The following is a 23967-nucleotide window of genomic DNA, read 5'->3' on the forward strand; positions in this document are numbered from 1 at the left end:
CAGGCACACGCACCAGCTGGGGGAGCGGAAAAACATGTCATGCGCGCACACAAGAAGCGATGTCCTCGTAAAAGCAAAAAATGGGAATTTCTAACGTGTTCAATGACTGGAGACTGGGGACGTGACGGCGTAGGAAGGGCAAGCCCGGAGCTTGCGAGGGCTCTGGAGGCCGCTCTGCAAAGGCTGCCCTCGTGGCTGCCGGCGGAAACTCCAGGGCAGGGGCATCTTGGGAAAAACCATGACGTCAGCTTCCCAGCCCACTCTTCCTCCCCTCCCCCCCAAGAGGCCAGGAGCCAACACAGACAGCTGATACGTCAAGAGCTCCGTAGAGGATCCGTGCAGACTGAAGGTGAAGCAGGATAGGCTGTCTCTGGCTTTGACCCGCCCCTTCCTCTTACCTCATCCAAATGTGATAGGCTGTGTCTGGCTTTGACCCGCCCCTTCCTCTTACCTCATCCAAATGTGATAGGCTCGCTCTGCCTTAGGCCTGCCCCTTGCTCTTACCTCATCCCAATGTGACAGGCTACCTCTGCCTTAGCCCCGCCCCTTGCTCTTACCTCATCCCAATGTGACAGGCTACCTCTGCCTTAGCCCCGCCCCTTGCTCTTACCTCATCCCAATGTGACAGGCTACCTCTGCCTTAGGCCCGCCCCTTGCTCTTACCTCATCCCAATGTGATAGGCTAGCTCTGCCTTAGGCCCGCCCCTTCCTCTTGCCTCACCTCATCCCATGACGTTAACAATTCTTCCCTCCTCCCATCCCAAATGTTCCCTTACAGTCGCACGTGGTGAACTGCTTTGGGTCTCCTCAAGGGTGTGGAGTGACAAGCATCGTCCGCTGCCCTTGCCTTAGGGTGTCACACGCTTAGAGGTGAGCCCAATGCTTGCTGCTCTGGTTGTGGGAGGTCCCTGTGATGTGTACTATTAATATGTCTAATGTATATTATATAATGTTACATATAACTGTGCAGTAATAGGGCTCAGAAGAGATGCTAGACTTGGGAATCCTGGTGACCTGGGTTCGAATCCTGCTCTCACAGTAGTGTGTGACATAACCTGTCAGCCTCAGTTTCCTCATCTGTAGAATAGAAATGATAATAAGAGCCCCCGCCTCCCACGGTCCTGAGTTCAAATGTGACCTCAGACACTTCCTAGCTGTGTGACCCTGGGCAAGTCACTTCACCCTGCTTGCCTCAGTTTCCTCATCTGACAAAGGAAATGGCATCTTTGCCAAGAAAACCCCAGATTGGGTCACCAAAGAGTCTTGGTAGCACTGAAAAACAACAAAAACCTGAGGTCCTTTGGAGAATCAAATGAAAACATTTGCAAACTTTGAAGAATTACATAAACGCTAGCTCTTATAAATGCTGACATCACTTCTGTTTCTTCTCCCACTGATTTTTACCCTGGTGGGCTCCAATAGGGTTTCCATCTTTGGTTTCCATATTTCCTCCCCCTCCACTCTTCCCCCCTACCCCAGCCCCTCTCTTGTTTCTCTTTTTTATTTCTTAGACTCTTTCTGGGTATTTCAGGCAAGAGTCACATTCTTGGTGATACCTGCCTCCCTGAAATAGGATTTCCTGTTCATCCACCTTGTAACAAGTGACGTGTTCATGTGCAGATGCTTGTGGTTTTCCTTACAGGTCCCTTCTTTGGATTTTTGTCTCCTGTGAATTTTTAACTTTTTAATAGCTATGCTTCCAAAGTTATAGTTTCTCTTTCTATCTAGACTGTTAGATATATGTAGGTAGTTTTCTTCCTCCCCTCTTTTTTTCACATCTAAGTTCTTTTGACTTGATTGGTAAGATACCAGGCAATACATTTTTAACCAAATCGTGTTACTTAGCACGGTGTCTGGGCACAAAGTAGGCATTCAGCAAGTGTTTGTTGTCTTGACTTGTAAGGTGGACTCCAGCTTGGCCAAGAGTTAGTATGCAAAAAAAAAAGAAAAGTAAAAAGATTGACAGATGCCCTTGATGAGTTCCTGTCACCATACTCTGATAAATCAAATTCTTTGGTACTGAATCAGCCCAGGTGATTGCTGAGGCACCATCGATCCATAAACATATCAGTGTTTATTGATTAGTCAATAAACTATCAGTAATTTTTGAAAAATCATAGAAAAGGATAAAGGAAAAGTTCTGGAGAAGTTGGAGAAATTGAAATGTTGCCCCAGTTTATTTGAATAAAATAGGAGAATGGAGTCCAAAGACAAAAGACTTTGATTCCTAGCAAACTTCTAGAATATATACTAAAGGGAATGTCTAAGGACAGGGTGGGAAACCTGGGGCCTACAGACCACATGTGGCCCTTGAGGTCCTCAAGCACCACCCTTTGATTGAATCCAAACTTTCTAGAATAAATCATTTGGTCAAAGAGCCACACTCGAGGACCTCAAGGGCCACATGTGACTCTGAGGCCCCAAGTTCCCCAATCGTGACTAGCAAAAGAAGCAGTGATTATAAAAAAGCCAGCTTGATTTCATTAAGAAGTCTTACCAGACTAACTTTATTTCCTTTTTTTGACAGGTTTAGTTAAGTGTAGAGCAGGAGAATGTTGGGGATGTAGGTTATCCTGATTTTAGCCTGCTGTGCCCCGAGCACTGCATTACATAATGTGTTACTGTTATCATTACTAACATTACCATTATCTCTGAAAATTCCTTTTACTCAGGCACAGTGGGTAGCTTTTTTCAGTGCCACTTTATGTCAATTCAATTCTATCTGGCTTGTCAGTCCATATTTGAAATATGAATTTCAATCAGATTTGTCCTAAGCTTGTGTTCATACAAGATGCTGGAAATCTCCTTTGAAGCTTGCGTATTGAATGGATACACCAGTGCTATTGGATGTGAAAAATGACTGGTAGAAATTTACATGAGGGGTTATTCATTCAGAAATATGATACAAAATGTGTGAGAATGGGAATTCTAGTTCTTGCAGTGGTTCTTGAGCATATCTGGTGTCTTCTGCTCCATTCAATCCACTGTGCGGCTGCAGAGCAGTTTTGTATACAACATCTTCTACAAAAATCTGTGTTTCTCTCTCATGCTCTCTTACTTGTTATTTCTAGCTCTTGCTGTAGCAAAAAGGTTGGTGGAAGGCAGTGATATTAAAGTGCAAATATGATTCCTCCATAGTCATTTAGTTTGTTATAAAACTATCAACAGATCTTTTCCACTTTTTTCATGTCTTATTTCCTTTTTCTTCCTTGATTAAATATTCTTGGACAATCTGACAGCAGTTTCATGACAAACTTTACAAAAACTTTTTTTTTTCTCAATAGATATTGTAGATAAAAAATCAGCAGAAGCAGATTGGTGAGGAAAGTATAGAGAATACTAACAGTTAATCATTTTAGATCACTTACAACCTTTGTTTGACTGTTGGAACCCTAAATATAAAATCCTTATCCAATGACCAATAAGGAAACATGTTGCTACAAGAGGTGAATTGCATCAGTCTGACATTTTTGTTATACTTCACCTGGAAGTTGTAATGAGATAGAAGACTCTCTCACGGATATTCCTTGGAATTGGTAGCTGGAATGTTATTATGTGCCCAGAGTCAACAAGAATATTTCATGATATATTTGGTCATTACATATTTCAGTATCAATATAAGCACAAAATATGTCATTGGAATTTGAGTCAGGCATTGTGGCACATGCCTGAAGTCCCTTGCTTCTGGGGAGGTGGAAGCTGGTAGATGACTTGAGTTCAGGAGTTCTCAGATGTAGTAGGGCTAAAGTGAAAGGGGCATTCTCCTTATGTCTGGAACCAATATAGTGGGGCTCCTAGAAGCACAAGCCACTAGGCTGCCTAAAAAATAATAATAATAATAATAAAGCAGTTTAAAGCTTCCATGCTGATCCATGTTGTATGGGACCCATGGTCACTGTACTTCCAGCCTGGGCAAGAAAGGAAGACCCAGTCTCAAAAGAAGAAAAAAGAAAAAGGATTGTGTGAAATAAGTTAAAGCAATTGAGGCATATGTGCCACATAATAATAACATTTCTATAATACTCATAAGGTTTACATAGCACTTTATAAATATCTTATCTTCACAGTAACCTAAAGAGGTAGGTAGTGTTATTATTTCCATTTTGCAAACAGGGAAACTAAGAGAGATTTAGTAATTTTCCCAGGATCACACAGATAGTGAGTGGCAGAGGTCACATTCGAACTAGTCTCTTCTTGACTGTAGGTCCAGCGCTCTATCCACTGTACCACCTGATGGCTAGTGTTTCTATAATGCTTCAAAGTTGTAAAATATGCACACAGATATTATTTATATGATTGTATTTTACAAACATATAATTATATCCATTATAATCACACTACAGACTTATATGCCATGGTTATATTATATGAATATATAATACATAAATATATAAGCATAATACATAATTATAAATATGACTGTATATAACAAAATATAATATGCTATGTTTTGCTCATTTTGCTGAAGTTGTAGAAAGCATCTGAAGAACTTATTAAGTCCTTCCAGGTCAGATCAGCATATTCTCTGATAATTGACGACTTCATTAAAAGGTAGGAGAAAGTAATAATCGTAAGAAATGTATGGGAAAGTATGATTCAGGGCAAAAGATGAGAGAAGCTAAAAACTTGTTAATTGCATAGGAGCTTCACGCCTTTATGGTATGAATACTTTACAAAAAGAATCTCTAGGCATTTGATATGATGAACATGCAATATTGCCATGAAGAATATAATGGATTATATTTTAACAGAAAAGGAAAAGACCCATTCTGAAAATTGTCTCAGTTAAGTACAGTCACGAAAGCTAAGATTAGAATTAATAAAGTGATAGCAACAGTGAGAATCAGAACAAAGTGGACCCTTATGCACTAAATGCCTGCTCCATGCCAGGCTCCGTCAAGTGTTGGGAATGAAAGGAAGGTCCCTGCCCTCAAGGAGCTTGTAGTCGGATGGGGGGAGATAACATGTAAATAGGAAGAATAACAACGTGAAATAGATATCGATATAGATATAGATATGAAAGAGAAGGAAGAGAAAGCACTGTGGGATTCAAAATCAGAATAATAAAAATGAACAAACCACTGCATAAGTTGACAGTTCTCATCCTCATCCTCACCATTTTGAGACATTTGTGATTATTGGTGATTGTTAAATTCACAATAAAAAAGAAAAGGAAGTGGATATGGAATACAATGAAAATTAACTTTCAATTATTTAAGCAAGTAATCGAAAATTAAAACTGGTACAACAGAAGTGATATCCACACCAACAATCATAATTTACTAACGAAGTTCTTGGATAAAGTTCTGCAGACCTGGGAATGAAGTTTTGGCTTTCCCTGCCAGGGCCCCCAAAGTGGCTAAGTAACCCTCTGTGTAGCCTTGACACTTGAGAGCCAACCAAGTTTATCATATATTTTATAGATGGGGAAAATGAGATTACAGAGAGTGAAATTATTATGGGCCACGGTTTCAATGAGGAACTAGCAGAGCCAGTTTACCCTAAAAAACATGTAGGACAGCGCAAGGATCTTCCTTGGTAGGATGATTTTTAAGGTTACTGAAATGTTAAGAAGAAAGAAGGGTGGAAATTAAAATAAGATGTGTAGAGGAGGTGAATTCTGGAGGTCTGAGGGAATTTGGGGGGTAAGCTGGAACTACAGATAGCTAAGGCGGGCACTTCTTCTAGGGGACACAAGTTACATATTTTAATAATACACATTTTATACATATATGTATTTTCCTCTCCACCCCAGCCCAAGTGGCTCACTGTGGCTCCCCACGTGCACGAGGGTAGCCCCCACCCCACTGGGCTTTTATGCAGAGGGGTCTCTTTCCAGCACCACCTCCCCCTCCTCGTGTCCCAAGCAGCCCGCCGGTCATGCTGCCTGCACATGGGACACGGAAGATTCCAGCATAGAAATTTACACCCGGAGTGGCTTTCAGAAAAGGGAGGGGCGTCAGGCAGAAGGAGGCGGCCCCAGGGCAGAAGCAGCCTATCCCTTGGGGCCATGTAAGAGGAGGGGGCGGGACTAGGGCAGAGACAGCCTATCACTTGAAAAGGACAAGGCCAGAAAACCAGAGAGAACCCTGGGGGTTCCTCCTACTGAGCGCCCCAGCCTTCCCAGGGACCTTCCAAAGTAAGGGTAGCCCTGATCCCTTGGTTTGTAGGGGACTCACGGATGCGGAGCTGCCACAAGAGCCAACGAGAAGGCAGGCGTGGAGGTGGGCAGAGGGTGGTAGGGGCCAAGTGGCAGGAGGGGCCTCCCCAGGACTCCTTAAGAACCCCCCACCCAGCCCCCCACCTCCGCCACGAGTCTCCTGTATGCTTCTGGGCAGGAAGGGGTGGGGTAGGCCGGGTGGGGCTCTGGCCTGGGAGGCCGGAGGGCTAACCTTGGGTGCCACCTCCAGGAAGGTTTCTGTGTTGGACAGCGGGCTTCCTAGAACAGGAATTAATGTCTTCATGTACCTGTTGTGCTCACTGACGGCCCTTCGGGTGGGGCGAACACACACAGGCAGTGGTTGTGTAGCTGTCTGACAACCCCAGGGTAGGTAGAGAAGGAAATGGGAAACCAGCGTGTGAGAAAGGCCCCCGGAATATTGGGGGGTGCAGCCAGTCTGGCCTCAAGGCCTCCGGTTCCCCAAGATCCCACGTGCTGCCCAGCCTGTTCTCAGGGACCACTTTCAAGGTAAGAAAATTAACAGTCGTGGCAATGGGCGTTAGCTTCCCTTCCCTCCTCTGATCGGATGGAGGTGCCTGGGGCGGAATAGGTTCCTGAGGAAGGCTTTCCTGGTTGGACCCGGGGTCTCCTGGAGATTCCCCAGCCCTCCAGCCTGCTTGGCTTTCTGTCTCCTACATAGTCAGAGACCACTGCAGTTACTGTAACCATCTTAGAAACAAAACAACCCGAACAATGTAATACCCAGGCAAAGATACAAAGCAGTCACGTGTGTTATTTACTGGTTGTGTAGCGAAATGTATCCATGACGACTCTGGCTTGTTTCCATATTTGTTTCCTTGTTTGTTTCCATGCGTCCGGCCCAAGGCTGCACCATGCTTGTATTTGTTCCTTAGTGTTGGAAGTTTTTCCTCACTTTTACTGTTAGTCTTTTAAGTTGTTGTAGTCGGCGTGTTCCTTGTCATGCTGATTCTGTTTTCATCCTGCCTCGTTGCTAACGTTTTCCCGTGTGTGTTGCTTATTTCTGATGCTGCTGCAGCGGTGCGTAGCATTTCCATTCCACCGTTTGTTTCACTGTTCCGCAGTCATGGAGCGTGTGACGGCTGAGCGTCATTGATTTAGCATCCTTAGTCAAGTTCAGCATCCCTACTTTACATATGAGAAAACTGATTCACCGAGAAGTTGAATGACTTGCTCAGGGTCATATGTGCATATGTGCAGCTCTGAGTTAGAATTTGAACCCAGGTCTTTGTGACAGTACATCTAGGGCCTACATCACATGCCCAATTACCTTTCTGTGGGCTGCTCCCAATCGCTTGCTGTTATTATTTTTGTTATAAATACAGTAATCCTCTCCTTTTAATGATGCAATTGCAGTATGGTATATATTCACTGAATCAAAAAGTAGAAATGCTTTTGTAGGTGTTCAGATCTCCAGAAAGATGATACCATTTCCCATCTGTCCATACATCACAGTTCCACCACCTTTCTGAATTTTCTAATTATCTTCGGCAATTTAACATGGGACCTCAGTTGTTTTCATTTGCAATTGTCTTATTAATTAGAATGTTGGAACAACTTTTCAGTTATATCTTGCATTTGTTTTGTGTTCCTTTTGAAAGTTACTGTGTTTGTATCCTCGCAGCCCTTTTGTACTTACTAAACAGGGGCTCTTCCTCCTAGAAATTTGTGTCAGTTCCTTAATACCAGTTTGGAATTGTCAGAATTTTAACAGAATCATTTAAAAGAACAGTTTCCCAAACTTGTTAGGTTTTTTTGCCTTTTATTCTGGAGGAATTGATTCCTATACAAAACTATTTTATGTTCTCCAGTTCATCTGTTTTCTTGTGAAATCATCTCTATTTGTTAAATGATGAGAATATTCTTTAATTCTAGAATTAAAATAGAGATTCCATTTTGTTATAACTTTAAAAACATTGGAGGCTGAATCCATATGGAATTTATGATGAGTATATGGTGTGAAAATTGGATCTAATCCCAGTTTTTGCCATATGGCTTTTTTGATTTTCTCAACGGTTTTTATTGAATAATACAATCTTTCCCCAATCTTTTGTGGTCTTAAATTTATCCAGTCCTTGTCTATTCTATGGAATTCAGTTATATCTTTTCTGTTCTAATCATTGCAGCTTTAAAAATTTCTTTTTAGCTTTTATATCTAGCATTCAAGTCACTCTTCTCCCCCTAATGTTTTAAATAATGTGTTATTTCATAATAAGAATTTTATTATTTATGTGAAGTAATATACTGATATTTGAATTTTGCATTGCATCAAATATGTAACGTAATTTGTCTAGTATGGCCAACTTTGACATAGAATATCTGTAAAGTTATTTAACTTTTTCCTTTATTTCTGTTAAAAATGTATGATAGTTGATTTTACATAAGATATTTGTATATACTATTGATTGATGCACAACTATTTCCTGTGTTTTTTCTTAGCCATACACAACATTTTCTCAGCAAGTCAATAAGCATTTAAAATTTATTATGTTAAACATTTTTTTCTTTTTAAATTTTGATGACCATATTCTCCCCCTCCCTCCCATTCAGTGAGAAGGCAAACAATAGACATCTGTTATACATGTGAGATCATACAAAACATTTCCATATTAGTTGTATCACACGCAAAATTTAAAATGAGAAAATTATATTTTAATTTGAACTCAGAGTTCTTCAGTTCTCCCTCTGGAGATGAATAGTATTTTTCATCATGATTCCTTTGAAATTGTCTTGGGTCAGAGTTGATGTCATTGGTCAGAGTACCCGAAGTCTTTCTCAGTTGACCATCATTACAACATTACTGTTACTGTGCACAATGATTTCTACATTCTTCACATTTCACTTTGCATTAGTTCTTACAGGTCTTGCTTGTTTTTGTAAAACCACCCCTTTTCATTTCTTATAACACAACTCCATGCAAATCATATGCTTCCATTTGTTCAGCCATTCCCCAATTGATGGGCCATCCACTCAATGTCTAATTCTTTGCCAGTACAAAAAGAGCTGCTATAATTATTTTTATACATGTAGGTCCTTTTTCTTTTCCTTTGATCTCTTTGGGGTACAGACCTAGTAGTGCTATTGCAGAATTCAAAGGGTCTGCATAGTTTTATAGACCTTCGAGCATAGTATTCCATATTGTTGTCTGGAGCGGTTGGACCAGTTCACTACTCCACCAAAAGTTCATTAATGTACCAAGTTCCCCTCATCTTTTCTACCATTTGTCATTTCTGATAGGTGTGAAGTTGTGACTTAGAGTTGCTTTAATTTACTTTCCTCTAATCAATAGTGATTTAGAGCATTTGTCCGACCCCCTTACCATCTCTGGGCTGAGCATGCCCACTGCTGCTACTGTTATCATCCTAATCACCTTCAAGGCACACTACAGATGCCTCACTCCTGGACTGCATCTACCCCAGGGTCACAGACCATCCCTGTGAACCGTCTAAGTTATCTTAGGCTGAATAAATGTCTCTTTCTGATCTTATGTTAGCTGTGCTCCTCCAAAATTTGATTTGTGATTTTTTTAAAAGTTGTTTGGAGGGGATTTTGGGAAGAGTTCAGCTGAGTCCCACCCTGTACTCAGCCATTTTGGATACGCCCTCTCCTCCCCCAATAAGCATTTATTAAATTCTTATTACGCACCAACACTGTGCAAAGCACTGGCAATAGAAACAAAAGCAAAAATGTAGGCCCTGTTTTCAAGGAGCTTACAGTCTAATTGAGGAGATATAACATGCAAACAACCATGTTCAAACATGATATATGCTACATACATGGGAGATTATCTTAAAGAGACGGCACTAAAAGTTGGCGGGAGGGGGTACAGGAGGTAATGCCTGGTGTACAAGGTGATATTTGACATGTCTGAAGTAAGCCAGGTATACCAGGTGGCACAGGTGAAGAGGAATAAACTGCCAAGTATTGTTGAACATGCAGTGAAAAAGACACACAGTGTCAGGAATTGAATTGTAATGTGTGAGAAAGAGCAAAAAGGCCAGCAGAAAAGGTCACTGGATCATAGAATACATAGAGAGGAGCAAAGTTTAAGAAGCCTGGAAAGGTAGAAAAGAACTAAGTTGTGAAAGGGTTTTAAAGTCAGAGACTTTTACATTTGATCCTGGAGGTGATAGGGAGCCATTGGAGTTTATTGAGCAGTGAAGGTAGTACCATGGTCAGACCAGAGGACTGTTGCAGTAGTCCAGGTATGAGGTGATAGACCTCACCACCCATTCAGTCTTCCCCTATACACCAGCCCACACTAATATGAATAAAACATTATGTAAACTATTGAAATTAATCTAGCAATATATTTTTAGAATTTCATGACATGCAGATTTATGAAGAATGGAGAAATTTATGACCAAACAAGAGATAGAAAACATTATGAAGTGCAAAGTGGATAATTTTGATTACATTAAATTGAAAAGTTTTTACACAAATAGATCCAATGCAACTAAGAATAAGAGGGAAGCAAAAAACTGGGAAAGAATTTGTACAACTGGTGCCTGTGGTAAAGGACTTATTCCTAAAATATATAAAGAATTGAGTCAAATTTATAAGAATACAAGCCATTCCCCAATTGATAAATGGTGAAAGGATATGAACAGGCAGTTCTCAGAGGAAGAAATTAAAGCTATCTATAGTCATATGAAAAAATGCTCTAAATCACTCCTGATTAGAGAGATGCAAATCAAAACAACTCTGAGGTATCACATCACACTTACCAGATTGACAAAACAAGAAAATAATAAATGTTGAAGAAGATGTGGAAGAGTTGAAACACTAATTCATTGTTGGTGGAGCTGTGAGCTGATCCTGTCTGTCTGTGTTCATCCTTCATTTTCGAAGACCATGACATCAGAGAAATGATGACATGACTTGCACTTGACTTTGTTTGGAGTGAAGGAGGGCTGTGCAAGGTTACCAGCCTCACTTTCCGCTCCTGAGCCATCAGGATGACTGGAGAAGGCCCAGGATGCAATGGGAGACCTTGACCTATTCAAGTACTCACTTAGAATGAGGTAATGCCCATTCAGTGAGTAGGCCTCTTTAAGAAGTAATCAGGGAATGGCCCCTTTAATGAGCAAAAGAATAAAAAAACAAGTAAATCAAACTGGGAGGGAAAGAGCAACAGTTATTATTGATAATCACTTGGAAGCCAAGAGGGTCCCGAAAAGAGCCATTAAATGGAGTTTGGGCAGGGAGGTCTTGTTGTGCAGTGTATGGATTTTAGCGTGCACTGGGTTTATGGTTTTGGGAAGGACAAGGAAGGAAGGAAAGGAGGGAGGGAGGAAGGGAAAAAGAAAAATAATCTGGCCCATAAACTCCAAATTAAACTGGATACCCTCTGGCTATCCAAATTTGCCTTCCTTTGGAGAGGAGAAGGAAGGGGGGAGGAAAGAAGGGAGCAGATGAGCTGAGTTACCCAGCTAGCTGGGTCCCCATTCAGGCAGCTTGGTCTACTCACAGGTCTTTGTTCGTCCTTCATTTTCGAAGAAGACCATGACATTAGAGAAATGATGACATGACTTGAGCTTGACTTTGTTTTGAGTGAGGGAGGGCCATGTGGGTCACCAGCCTGACTTTCCCCTCCTGAGCCATCTGGATCCCAATGAGCTGCTCTAACCATTCTGGAGAGGAATTTGAAACTATGCCCAAAGGGCTACGAAAATGTGCATACCCTTTGACTCAGCAATACCACTTCTGGGGCTATATCCCAAAGAGATCATAAAAATGGGAAAAGATCCCACAAGTACAACAATATTTATAGCAGTTCTTTTGTGGTGGCCAAGAATTGGAAATCAAGGGAATGCCATCAATTGGGGAATGGCTGAACAAATTATGATATATGAATGTAATGGAGTAGTATTGTGCTATAAGAAATGACTAGCAGTCAGACTTCAGAAAAATTTGGAAAGACTTATATGAACTAATACTGAGTGAAATGGTCAGAACCAGGAGAATATTATACATAGTAACAGCCACAGTGTGCAAGGACTGATTTTGATAGACTTAGCCCTTTGCAGAAATGCAAGGACCTAAAACGTTACCAAAGGACTTAAGGCAAAATGCCATCCACATCCAGAGAAAGAATATGGAATCAGAAGGTAGAATGAAGCAGCCTGTTTTCTCTTGTATTATGTTTTGGTTTGGTTTGTTCTTTCTCATGGTTTCTCCCACTCGTTTTAATTCTTCTGTGCAACATGACTAATGGGAAAATGTGTTTAATAAGAATGTAAGTGTAGAACCCATATAAGATCGCATGCCATCTCGGGGAGGGAGGGAGAGAAAATGTTAAACTTATGGAAGTGATTGTTGAAAACTGAAAACAAATAAATTAAAAAAATAAAAAATAAATGAAATTTCATGACATGGTAGAATAGAAGCCTGGATTTAGGGCTGTGCTGTTGTTGTTCAGTTGTGTCCAACTCTTCATGACCCCACTTGGGGGTTTCTTGATAAAGATGCTGGAGAGGTTTGCTGTTTCTTTCTCCAGTTCATTTTACAGATGAGCAACTGAAGCGAACAAGATAAGAGACTTGCCCAGGCTCATGCGACTAGTGGTGTCTGAGGCTAGACTTGAATTCAGGAAGATGAGTTTCAGACTTCAAGTCTGGCACTCTATCCACTATGTACCTAGCTACTGGGTTTAAATCCTAGCTTGGTCGATTAGTATCCGTGTAACCTTAAATGAGTTACCTGAGGTCTCAGTTTCTTTCTCTGTTAAATGAGGGTGAACTAGATGAGCTTTTTTATCTCTTAGTGGCATGATCATATGGAATTATAACAATAATGCAAAAATGGCTCAATATTAGGAAAATAAACTGTATAATCAATGAAACAATTGGTATAATTAGTAGTAAGAAAAACCATAAATCATTTGATAAGATCTATAGATGAAGAGTACATATAATGAAGAATTTTTCCTTAATGTGATAAAAAGTATTTATCTGTACCTTAGAATAAGCATTATTTGAAAAAAGAAAGATTGAAGTTTTCCCACTATCAACTGTGGTAAAAACACAATTAAGTCCCTTTTATCAGGACAGCTAGGTCCGTTTTATCTGACTTAGTTTTAAAATTGGTAGCAGTAACAGCTAAGGCAAGAAAAAGAAATTAAAACATCATTGTCAGAGAAGCCAAGATACATAAAATGGCAATTGATAGGATTCTACACATACAGGAACCTCAAGAGATTCCCCCCAAAATAAATTGTATATGTGTGTTCAGCAAAACAAAAGATAATGCCATAAAATCATCAGTATTTAAATATACATATATATATATACATATATGTAACATAAAATCTGCTGTGTCTCCAAGAGTCAGTTCTGTGCCCTCATCTCTTCCGTGATTCTCATAGAAGCCAGAGCTAACCTCTAAGATCTCCATTTTTATGTGACCAACTTCCTATTGGCTATCTCAAACTGAAGGTCCCCATAGTCATTTCAGACTCCACAGATTCATCCCTCTCCCTGCCCCATCCCCTTCTGGTCTTCTGAAATTTACAACCACTTTTGGGGTTAGTTCATAGCCTAGGGGTCCCCTTCAATGCTTCACCCCACTCCTGCACATATTCCATCTCTTGCCAAGTCTCGTGGTTCCTAAATTGACATTTCTTATATATGTCCCCTTCTTCTTACTCACACAACTTCAACCCTGGAACAGATCCTCCCCTTGATGTAGGATAAACCCTAGTACCAGCTCAAGCCCTTGAACAGATTGCATGCCTATTGTCTCTTAGCTATGTCGATGCCCAGGATTCAGACGTGCTCAGGACTGGTGATGTCTTCTAAGCTAGCAACCTTTATGCCATTGACCTCTTGTTGCTGATGTAGCTTCTGGCCATCCTTCTTTCTCTTTTAAAATAATACTGTTTTCTGTTTGTATTTTGTGTAATGAGCCCCTCATGCGCTTGTTCAAGTTGTTTTAAGATCATTTTAGTGGAGGGATGTCCTCTAGAAAACTTATGGCACTTTGTCATTAAGCTAGCAAGGATGTGGTAGGAGCTTTGTTGTGCTTTGTAGATGAGTCAGGTGGGGAAGACACATTAGGCTGCCCTGCCCAAGTACTGCTGAGACTGGGTTCATGCCTGCATGTCCATCATGTCCAGGTCTTCTCCTCCTTTCCTGTTAGCCCTTATTCTCCACTACGCTTTTTCAGCAGCACCTGTGTCCAGTATCCTACAGTATTGAGCAGTATATCTGGGGTCATTTATACTGAGCTCATTTCTTTTAAGGGTGGCTTGCTTTCCACTTAAACTATAAGAGGCTCAGCCTTGGGGGTGTGGAGGGAATTGTTGTCCAAAGTTTCATCCAAGCTTACTTATTGCCTTTGGAAAATGTCTTCCTATTTATTATGACTTTGGAGGAAAGTGGGGAGAAATATATTGTGTATTTTTAAAAAGAAGTCCTTGAGTTTTATTGCTTGTGATTAATAAAGTCATTAAAATTTTTATTTTATAGTCCACAAGTGATTCATTGCATTTTAATCCCAAAGCCTGAATCAATAGACCTGATCTAAGTGATGCCTGACCAATAATATAAGCCTTATTCTCTATTGTATTCTAAGCTTTCTTTTGCTTTATAATAAATGCTAAATGATCCGATGTGATCTGACTCTGGTTCCTTAGTACTTGGATTTATTCTGGATGTTTACAGTATTTTTTCTTTGACATGGGAATTCTGGATTTCAGCTGTCACGTATCAGATATGTTGACATGTTCAATCTGAACTTTCAGATAGTAACTTGTAGATTTTTTTTCCTATTTTTGTTTTGCCCTCTGGGTCTAGTAGTTCTTATTTTATTTTCTTTTTTATTATTGTATTTTTGATTAGTACTTTCTTTCATTATTTCATTAAATATAGTGCTCTATTTGGTCATTATTTTCAGGAAATTTAATGATTTTAAGTTATCGCTCTTGTCCTGTTTTTCAGGTAATTTGATTTCGATAGTAGACACCCAACAAGTTGTTCAAATTTTTTAGTTTTGATTTTGTTCTATTTCTTGTTGAACATTGAACTTCTGTGTTCTGTTTATTCCATTCTGTTTTTCAAGTTGTCCGCTATTGGGTAAGGTCTTCTACTTTTTGTGGTTGTTAATTCCTCTTCCATGGATTATGATTTTCTTTTTTCGTCTCTTGTTTCAGCTTCTTCTTTGTTTCTTTTGTACGTCTTGTGGCAGGTTCATTCTTGCTTGGTGGGTTCTACTTGTAACTGTGAGAAAACTGTCATTTGGGGTTTTTATCTTGGGATTTTCTTAGGTCATAATATTTCATTATAATAGGAACTTTCATTCTTTTTGTAATTAATGCTTTTGTGGGGAAAAATTGAAATCATAATCATTTTACAACATCTTGATGGAATAATAATGTAGAAATTCCCAGACTACCTGGTGACTTAAAAGTGGGAAGTTAGGGAAAAAAAATATAACTAAATATAGCCAGCAAAATAAATATTCTCAACACTACTGTAACAACTGTTTGTTGTCCTTGGATCAGAGACACACGCAGTCTTGTCTAAATAATTTAGTTAATTCGACCAAGGGTGGCCTGAAGCCAAGGCTTTATTTTTAAATTGAACTCATTTAAATTTTCACTATTAGTATTTATACCTTGGAAATCAGCAAAAGGCTACAAAACAGGGCTTGATTTATTGTTTTGTGGATCGTCTAGACCAGAAGTGTCAAATTGGGCCCAGTGTGACCCAACCAGATGAAAATGTAATTGGAAAATGTTTAACAGAATCACAATATATAGCATACATAACATATGATGTTGATGTGTGGTTTTCTAAGTCAATATGCAACCATAGGGATGTTTTTATTTTACTTTATAACTACTAGTCTAGACCTAAGAAAGTGATAGGAGAAAATGTTAATAATTCAGATTAAATTTAAAGCATGCCATGCAAACATTTTTTTCTGGAGAGCTAATTGTTAAGTACACCATTGATCTTAACCTTGCAGTTTTATTTAAAAGATCTTCCACAACTAAAAAAGTATTGGGTCACCTCCTCTTGCCTCCTGCCAGTTTAACTATGGAATGTCTTGGTTATCCATAGTTTCCTTTGAATAATACTTTTTTTTTTCTTTCAGTTTGGCTTCCTTTCTTTGACCCATCGGCCACCTCTCCCAAGATATCCTATTCCTCTCTTGAGAAAATTCCTTAATACCTTTAACTTTGGTTCCTGGACTGCCAGGACTAGGCTTTCCTCTCTTCCCTATAAATTTGGGGAGGTGGCTATGCCCAGGTCCTTTTGCCTGCATCAGTTGCTGGGTGGGCCATCGCTGCACTATAGTGCTAGATCTTGTCCCCTTTACATACCTTTTGCCCTGTCACTATTGTGGCTTCCCATAGCCAACCCTTGCCTCCTGCGCTCCTCCCCATCCTGTGTTCCCTGAGAAGTTGGAGACTTTAGCTAGCCTTGTTGCCTCTTGGACCCCAGCCATGAGGTAGCCAGCTTAATTCCCATCCTCTGGTGTGGTTCTGGATTTGGATGGAAAAGCCCTGCTGCTTATGTCTGGCTTTCATCTGGCCCTCTTCATTGTTCCTGAAGTGGTTTTTCTGGGGAACTGGGCTTGGCCAGAACCTTTGATGTTACCATCTTCTGTTTGTAAAGTTGATTTTTTTCAAAAAACCAAAAGGTAAAACTTTCCATCTCTCTCTAGTAAATTTCATCTTAACAGATTAAAAAATACTGGCAGTCATTGGTTTTTATATTGCCTTTGTTTTCAGACATCTCTCATTTCTCTACTAGAGTGCCTCCCTCCCTTATTACAATGAGGAAAGAAGGAGATAAAAGAAAACTGTGCAGCCCAGCTGATGAAGACATCAGGTTGGTATGACTGTCCATGCGTGTGCCACCCTCCTGCAGAGAGCTTTGTCCTTCCCTTTGGTTCTTTAGGGACAAACTTGGGCATTGTAGTGACGCAGTCTTCGTATTGGTGAGATGGTCACTGTCATTGCTGTAACCGTTGCATATTTAATTTCCCAGTTTTCCTTACTTCATTTCGTATCAGTTTTTTGTTTTTGTTTTTTTGGTAATTCTTGTATTTGGGCCAGGGAAGGATAAAAGTGATGAATGAATCGGTTGCTTATCCTGATATTATAGAACTAATTTTTTTTATTACAGACTTTATAGACAGCAGCAGAGCTGGTCATTTCCATAGACAATGAATAGAAAAAAAGAATTGCATGTGAAATTCAATCCTCAGGTATGGATAGATTTATAAACACTTAATAAACTTAACATCCTAATGCCAGTTTTGTCTTGGTAGGTGTTTGCGTCTCTTCCTAGTTTCCTCCTGCTCTCTTATGGGTATTTTTTGTGAATACTCAGTTAAATGACTTAATGCTCTTTTATTTGCTCATTTCTTTTTTTGAGATCACTATGAATAACCTCCTTTTTCCTTTACTGACGTAATGATGTGACTTTATTAATATGACCTATTACTTTTAACATTTTTCTTATGTTGAATCAACCTTGCATTCCTAGAATAAATCTAACCTTGTGATAGTGTAAAATCATTTTTATATTTTGTTAAGTCTCTTCTGAAATTTTATTCAATGTTTTTGCACTGATGTGGTATATAGTTTTCTTTCAGTACTCTGTCTCTTCCTGGTATCAAGATCTTATTTGTTTTATACAAGGAGATTGGTAGGAGCTTTTATTTGCATGTTTTTTCATGTATTTTATGTAATATTAGAATTGATTGTTCCTTAAAATTTTGATAGAATTCAATTGTGAATTCGTGTGGTCCTTTTCCTTTTGGAATTCCTTTATGGATTTTCAATTTTTTTCTGAGGTTGGGTTATTATTAAGGTTTTCTATTTTTTACTCCATTAATTTGAACATTTAATATTTTTGTAAATGTTCAGGCATTTCATTTAAATTATTGGTTTTGCTGGCATGTAACCAAACAAAATAATTTCTCGTTATTTTGTTTACTCTTATTTATTTTGTGAAAAGGGAGTTTATTTTTCTTTTATCACATTTATTAATTTTATTAATTTTTTTCAAAAACTAGTATTTCATTGATTCAATTTTTTTGCTATGTTAGATCTGATTTTTAGAATCATTATGTGTTTAGTTATGGTTTTAAAATTTATTACTTTGCTAGTTTTCTTTTTTTAGTTTCATGAAAAATTGATTGATCTGTCCTTTGTTTTTGTGGATGGAAGTGGTTAGTGAAATACGTTTTCCCCTAAGGACTTCTTTGACTGCATTCCCAAAATTTTGGCAGCTTTTCTCATTGTTCCCAATTTTTCCAGTTAACTTTTTCTCTGAATACTTAGATGCTGTATCATTTGGTGCATATGTGTGTGTGTGTGTGTATGTGTATATGTATACACACCCATATTAAAGCACTGACATCATTCTATTATCTGCAGTGTGTTTCAGATGAGGATCCTGAGATGGCTGCTCCCCCTGCCTTCTGTAATGTTCATACAGTCTTTTCACGTACTCCAGTTTTATAGCATACTAAGTTTCTTACCCTTCTTTCTTAGTTTTTCACTGGCATATTCCTTTGTTTGACCCTTTTATTTCCTTAAATCTAAGAAAGAACATAACCACATTCAGTCCCTGTGTTACTATGTTTAACTCCCTTTAAGATCCTAGAAAATCCTTACTTTTGTAGAGACCTTAATTTCTTCTCACATTATAATTTAGCCCCTTACAGTTACTCAAATTGAAATACTTTCCTAGGTTTCTCTTGACTTCTTCTATGCTTGTGTTTCAGAATTTCCCTTTGGTTCTTTTTTATTTTAATCAGGAGTGCTCAAGTCCTCTATTCTATTAAAGGTCCGTTTCCAGTCTGCCCCAGTCAGAGGATTTGTACTGTTTGGCTGAGTCAGCCATTTTTGGATGTTTGCCTTTATCTTTTGCCTTTTAGAACGTTACATTCCAGGACTTTGTTTTCTTTAGTTTAGTTATATCAGGGTCTTGAATTGTCCTGGCTAAAGTTCCTTGGTATTCCAACTCTTTCTGGCTTTTTGCAGTATTTTTCTTTAGCCTAGGAACTTTGGAATGACTTAACCTTACTGGATGTTCACTGTGCCTTCCAGGAGGTGAACAGTGGATCTTTTCTAGCTTTATTTTGCTCTTTGAGTCCAGTAGATCTGGGCAAATCTCTTTATAAGCCCTTAAGATTAGTTTTCTGGGTGTTTTAGTTTGATCTTAGTTTTAATGGAATCTGATATGTCTTAGCTTGGCCCTCCTTCACCTGTTTTCTGTGTCACTCACTGATTTTAAACAACATATATTTTTCTTTTTTCTAAATCTTTTGATCTTGTTTCTCCTTTTTTGTTTCCAGGAGTGATTGAATTCTCATTGTTAGGTTCTATTTTTTAATTTTTTTATGGAGTCTGTTACTTGTGTAACATTTTCTACTTTCTGTTCTAAGTTCTTTTCCTGCCATTTTTTCCCCAGAACTCTTATTTCAGTTCTAGTTTGATTTTTTCAGACTTGCTTTATCTCTTCTAGTCATCTTTATAGACCTTGTGATGAAACCATTTTTGACTTGGGGCTCTTTTTATGCTTGTCACCCATCTACTATTGAGGCAGAGGAGTTGGAATACTCTTTGATCCCTATCGCTGCTTCCAGGATCTCCCTTCCCTCATTTCCACCCATCAGTTTTCTCTCTTTGAGATTCATGCTGTTCATATCTACCACCAAATCAAAGTCCTGGTCATACTTATCTCTAGACCACCAGGTCACTCTCCTTTTCTCAGTGAGTTTGTTGCCAGGCTCACAATTTTTCTTTCCTCCTCAACTCCTGCCTTCATATTAGGGGACTTCCGCATACAAATTGACTCTTACTTCCAATACCCTAAACACCCAGTTCCTTAACCTTTTTTCTGGCAAATTGCTTATCCACTTCACCTCCACCACATCTCCTACAAATGTACTACCTGCATGTTCAAGAATTCCAAAATCCCCTTATCTGACCATAATATATTGACTTCTCACCTTTCCTTCTCCTTCCTTTACAAAATCTTCTTTATCCACATTGTGACCTCCAGTCCCTTGACCTCTCTGTTCTCTTCCATGCCATCTTCCCTGCATTAACCACTCTCTTTTCTCCTTGTTTGGCTCCTTTTGTAGCTCTTGCAAGCTTTAGGTTCTGGAGAACTTGGACAAGGATGGAACTACCTGACATACACTTCTGGTACCTGCCCAGTCCTACAAGAACAACTGTGGAGGCCTCAGATGGGAACAGATCTGACCAACCCATGCTTCTGTCTCCTGCCCCATCCTCCACCCCCCCCAAAAGTCCATTGGAGATCTGAGATTCAGTTAGAACTGACTTCTTCTAGCCTTTCAGACTCTTCTGCACAATCTTCCTCCAGAAGGTCCTCCATCCAGTCAAGATCTGTGGGGAAAATAAGACAGAGTAGTACAGTGCTTCTTGAACTGTGACCCATATGGAGTCACAAAAAATTTGTCAACAGTAAAAGGTTTCTGAAAATGCAATAACCAAAAACTAATTAAAAATCAAATGCAAAATGAATCTGAGGTCCATCTGGAAGTGATTGCACAGCTTCACTGCAGCCTTAGTTCTGAACACATAGCATGGGTAGTTTCCACTGTGCATGCCATCATCCCATGTAGCACCAATAAATGCTGCTGAAATGTGAAAAGGAGTCGCAGGTGGAAAAGGTTGAAGAAGTCCTGACCTAGTCGATACTTGGAGAGACTTTGTCCCCAGAAGCGTGCTAAGGAAGTTAATTTCTGATTGTCTTTACAAAATACTTTTGTTTTAAGCCCTTGCTGATTGGAGGGCAAGTGGAAGGAGATGAGTCAGCAGAATGGAATTTGGTCTCCTGTGACAGGGCACCCCCTCGTAAAGAACTGCCTTGCCTTGCCTTACCTTCTTTTGCTTTCTTTGCTGTGATTTTAACTTTTCTAGATAGAAGGAGAATGAACAGCTGGTGAGGAACCAACAAGTGTATGAGGATTTTCCGTTTTTCTTCAGAGGATGGCTGACGGAGATGAGACTTAAGCCACGCTCTCCAGAGAAATCATCTGAACCCTGGGGGATGCCAACCTCACCCTTGCTCCTGCTGGCATCCTCAATCTCTCCTTCCTGCCCTTAGTGCAAGGTAGAAGAGGAAGCAAGGAATCTTCTCCAAGTTTAAGACTGACTCCAAAGAGGAAAATGAGTTAGCTGTGCATACTACATACATGTCAGAACAGTGATGGTACAGACACGTTTGGAGACTCCGACCAAAGTTGGGCCTAGTTGTGAAGTCAGAACGTTTGGATTCCTCAGACAGAGCTCCAGGCATAAAGTACAGTTGCCTCAAATCTAGCGGATAATCCTGGGCCAAATCCACTGAGGAGAATTCAACCCTGGGAGAAGCCCAGAGTGTGAAGTACTCTTGAACCCTGCCAGAGGGTAGGACAAAGAAGAAACAGTGAAAGACTTTTCCACTTTGTCTTGTTGCCCATGTGATCCTTAGCTAGGCTTCTTATGGGGGGGTTGCAGTGTGATCTAATGGAGGATTTTAAAAGGAAATTCTTTGATAAGAACATGGTGGACATGAGACGTAACTAAAAAGGGGAAAAAAAAATGCAGCTTTCCCATGCACAAGTCAAGAGTCCTTAACAAGCTGAAGGGCCTACTAGTTAAAAGCTCTTTTATTTCTGGGTGCTCTGAGCTGGCTCCGCCGTGCATAAGTTACCCAGACAAAAACTGAGAGATAAATGTACTTTGTTTTTGCAGATGGACTGACCATACAGTGCCCTGCTCTGCCCTTTGTGTGTAAGCATAGAGCCCCTGCCCCTGATCGCTGTGAGTGGACCTAAGACCCTGAGACAGGGAGTATTCCGCTCGCCCCATACTCAGAGGAATTACTCCCATCCTCTGCTACTCTGACCAGGCACATGTCCTGTGCCTAGCAAGTTCTCACCGCCTCTTACTAGCCTAATCCTTGTGCTACTGAGTGCCAGCTGCCTAAGGATAAGCCGCTTTTGCTCTCTAACCTTGCTTTCCTTTTTCTAGTCTGCATCTACCTCAGTCCTACCTCTCCTTTGTAATTATCTGGCTCTATCCTCTGTGGTTTCATAATTTTAAAATCTCTTTAATTAGATCCTTTCCCCTTGCATGCTTTCCTTCTTCTGGTATCACAGAAGCCTAACTTCCCTGACCCTCCCGCTTCTCCACCAGACACTGGCCATGCCAGACTTTCCTGCCAGCACTGACTGCACCTTGTCTTGTGCTCCTTGACACCCTCCTCCTGGAGGAGCACTTGGAATGCTCCCTTCCCTCCAGATGCTCCCTTTGTTGCCCTCATTTAGCGAGGATGACTATCCAAAGATACCATCCAGCTCAGACGCCAATGGCAGCAACCTCCTGGCATCCAAGGCATTCTTCCTCTCTTCTGAGGAATTCAGTATTTGACTTTCAGTCTTTCTCTCCACCCTGATTCCTGCCCTATGCTGTGGGACCTCAACATAGGAGACAATAGTGCTTTAAACAAGCCAGCCTCCCACTTCCTCATTCTCCTCAGCTCCCATGACATATTTCTCTACCACAGATCTCAGATAGACATGGTCACCACTCCCTCCATCTCATCATCACCCACACATGTTCCACTTCCATGATCAAAAACATAGAACTTTTCTTTGTCTGATCATGACTTCTTATTCTGTATCTTCTTTTATCTTAATCCTTCCAAGCTGTTCTTTTTCCATAGACTGACAGCCAGTATAAAGATACAGAGGCAGAAGGATTGTTAATGTATGTATGTTCTGTCCTCTAATAAAATGTAAGCTGCCTGAGAATTTTTTTGTATTTTATTTTGATATGTTTTATTTTTGTTTCATTTCAGTATTTATGTACTGACAGTTTGTGGGGAACACCAACAATGTGCCTAAGAAAGTGGGGTTCAGTGTGATCTTTAATGAGTGCACTGCAAATTGGACTTCCTTTTGGCCTGAGCTCTGTCTTGTATGTAAAATGCTTATGATACTCGGGATTTGAAACTCTCTGTCCAGTGGCTAACTGTTGGAATGTGAACAGGTCTAGTTTTCCTGGGATTGATCAGTAGACTGGCAGAACATACCTAACTTACATACCTTAGGAGAGAACATTTGAATACAGAAATTTTTTTTCTCAAGATAAGCTATAGCAAGAAGGGGGAGGAGCCTGGAACTAAGGCTGAATGAGCAAGTGGCTGAATGAACAAGTAGGGAATATATTTCACCTTAAGAAAAGGGTCAACTGAGGAAGAAAAATGACACTCATCTTTGCAATAGGGAGAAATAATGGAGCATCATCATTCTCAGATGAGGTCATACATATTGGCAGTCCCAAAGGCTTTATGGAATGAGTAGTTAGGCCCTGATGCTTGACAAAGATAGTATTTTTAGAGAGGGCTTGCCCCTCTGTGGGGTAACCCTTCCTGTGCTTAAGTCATCCTCACGAGAGTGAACAGTGGCTCTCCTGTTTTCCTTTCCCCTGTAGCACTATTCTCTAGACCATTTTTGCCAAGATGCCAGGGACTCTAGCTGTACCCTTTAGAGGAGATTGCAAATTTCATCTCAACAAAGACCTACCTGCTAGATACTTCTGGGTAGCACAGCAGTTGAGTTAGAGAGGGACTTACGCAAACAATAAAGTGCCGTGCTTCACGGCATAATCGTTGCAGAATTTATATCAATTCTTTTGCAAAAAAGTGGGTGCAACCATTATGTGAAGTTTTTAAGAACTGTGCTGGTATTACTTAAAAGTCATTTATTACTAAACTTGCATGAGAGAT

The 23967-nt window shown here is 40.0% G+C and overlaps 1 long non-coding RNA gene across 2 annotated transcripts; it reads left to right on the forward strand.

Moving 5' to 3' along the window:
- Nucleotides 1-708: 708 nt before the first annotated feature.
- Nucleotides 709-22990, forward strand: LOC140514169 (uncharacterized). 2 transcript variants are annotated; one of them, XR_011970455.1, is made up of 3 exons: nucleotides 709-870; nucleotides 16960-17037; nucleotides 17335-17464. It is a non-coding gene; the product is annotated as an uncharacterized lncRNA (long non-coding RNA). The 2 variants fall into 2 exon arrangements; XR_011970456.1 differs by lacking the exon at nucleotides 709-870 and adding an exon at nucleotides 20309-22990 and having other exon boundaries at nucleotides 16938-17037; nucleotides 17335-17416.
- Nucleotides 22991-23967: the final 977 nt, after the last annotated feature.

Source organism: Notamacropus eugenii, chromosome 7, assembly GCF_028372415.1.
Source record: "Notamacropus eugenii isolate mMacEug1 chromosome 7, mMacEug1.pri_v2, whole genome shotgun sequence".
Taxonomy (NCBI): Eukaryota; Metazoa; Chordata; class Mammalia; order Diprotodontia; family Macropodidae; genus Notamacropus; species Notamacropus eugenii.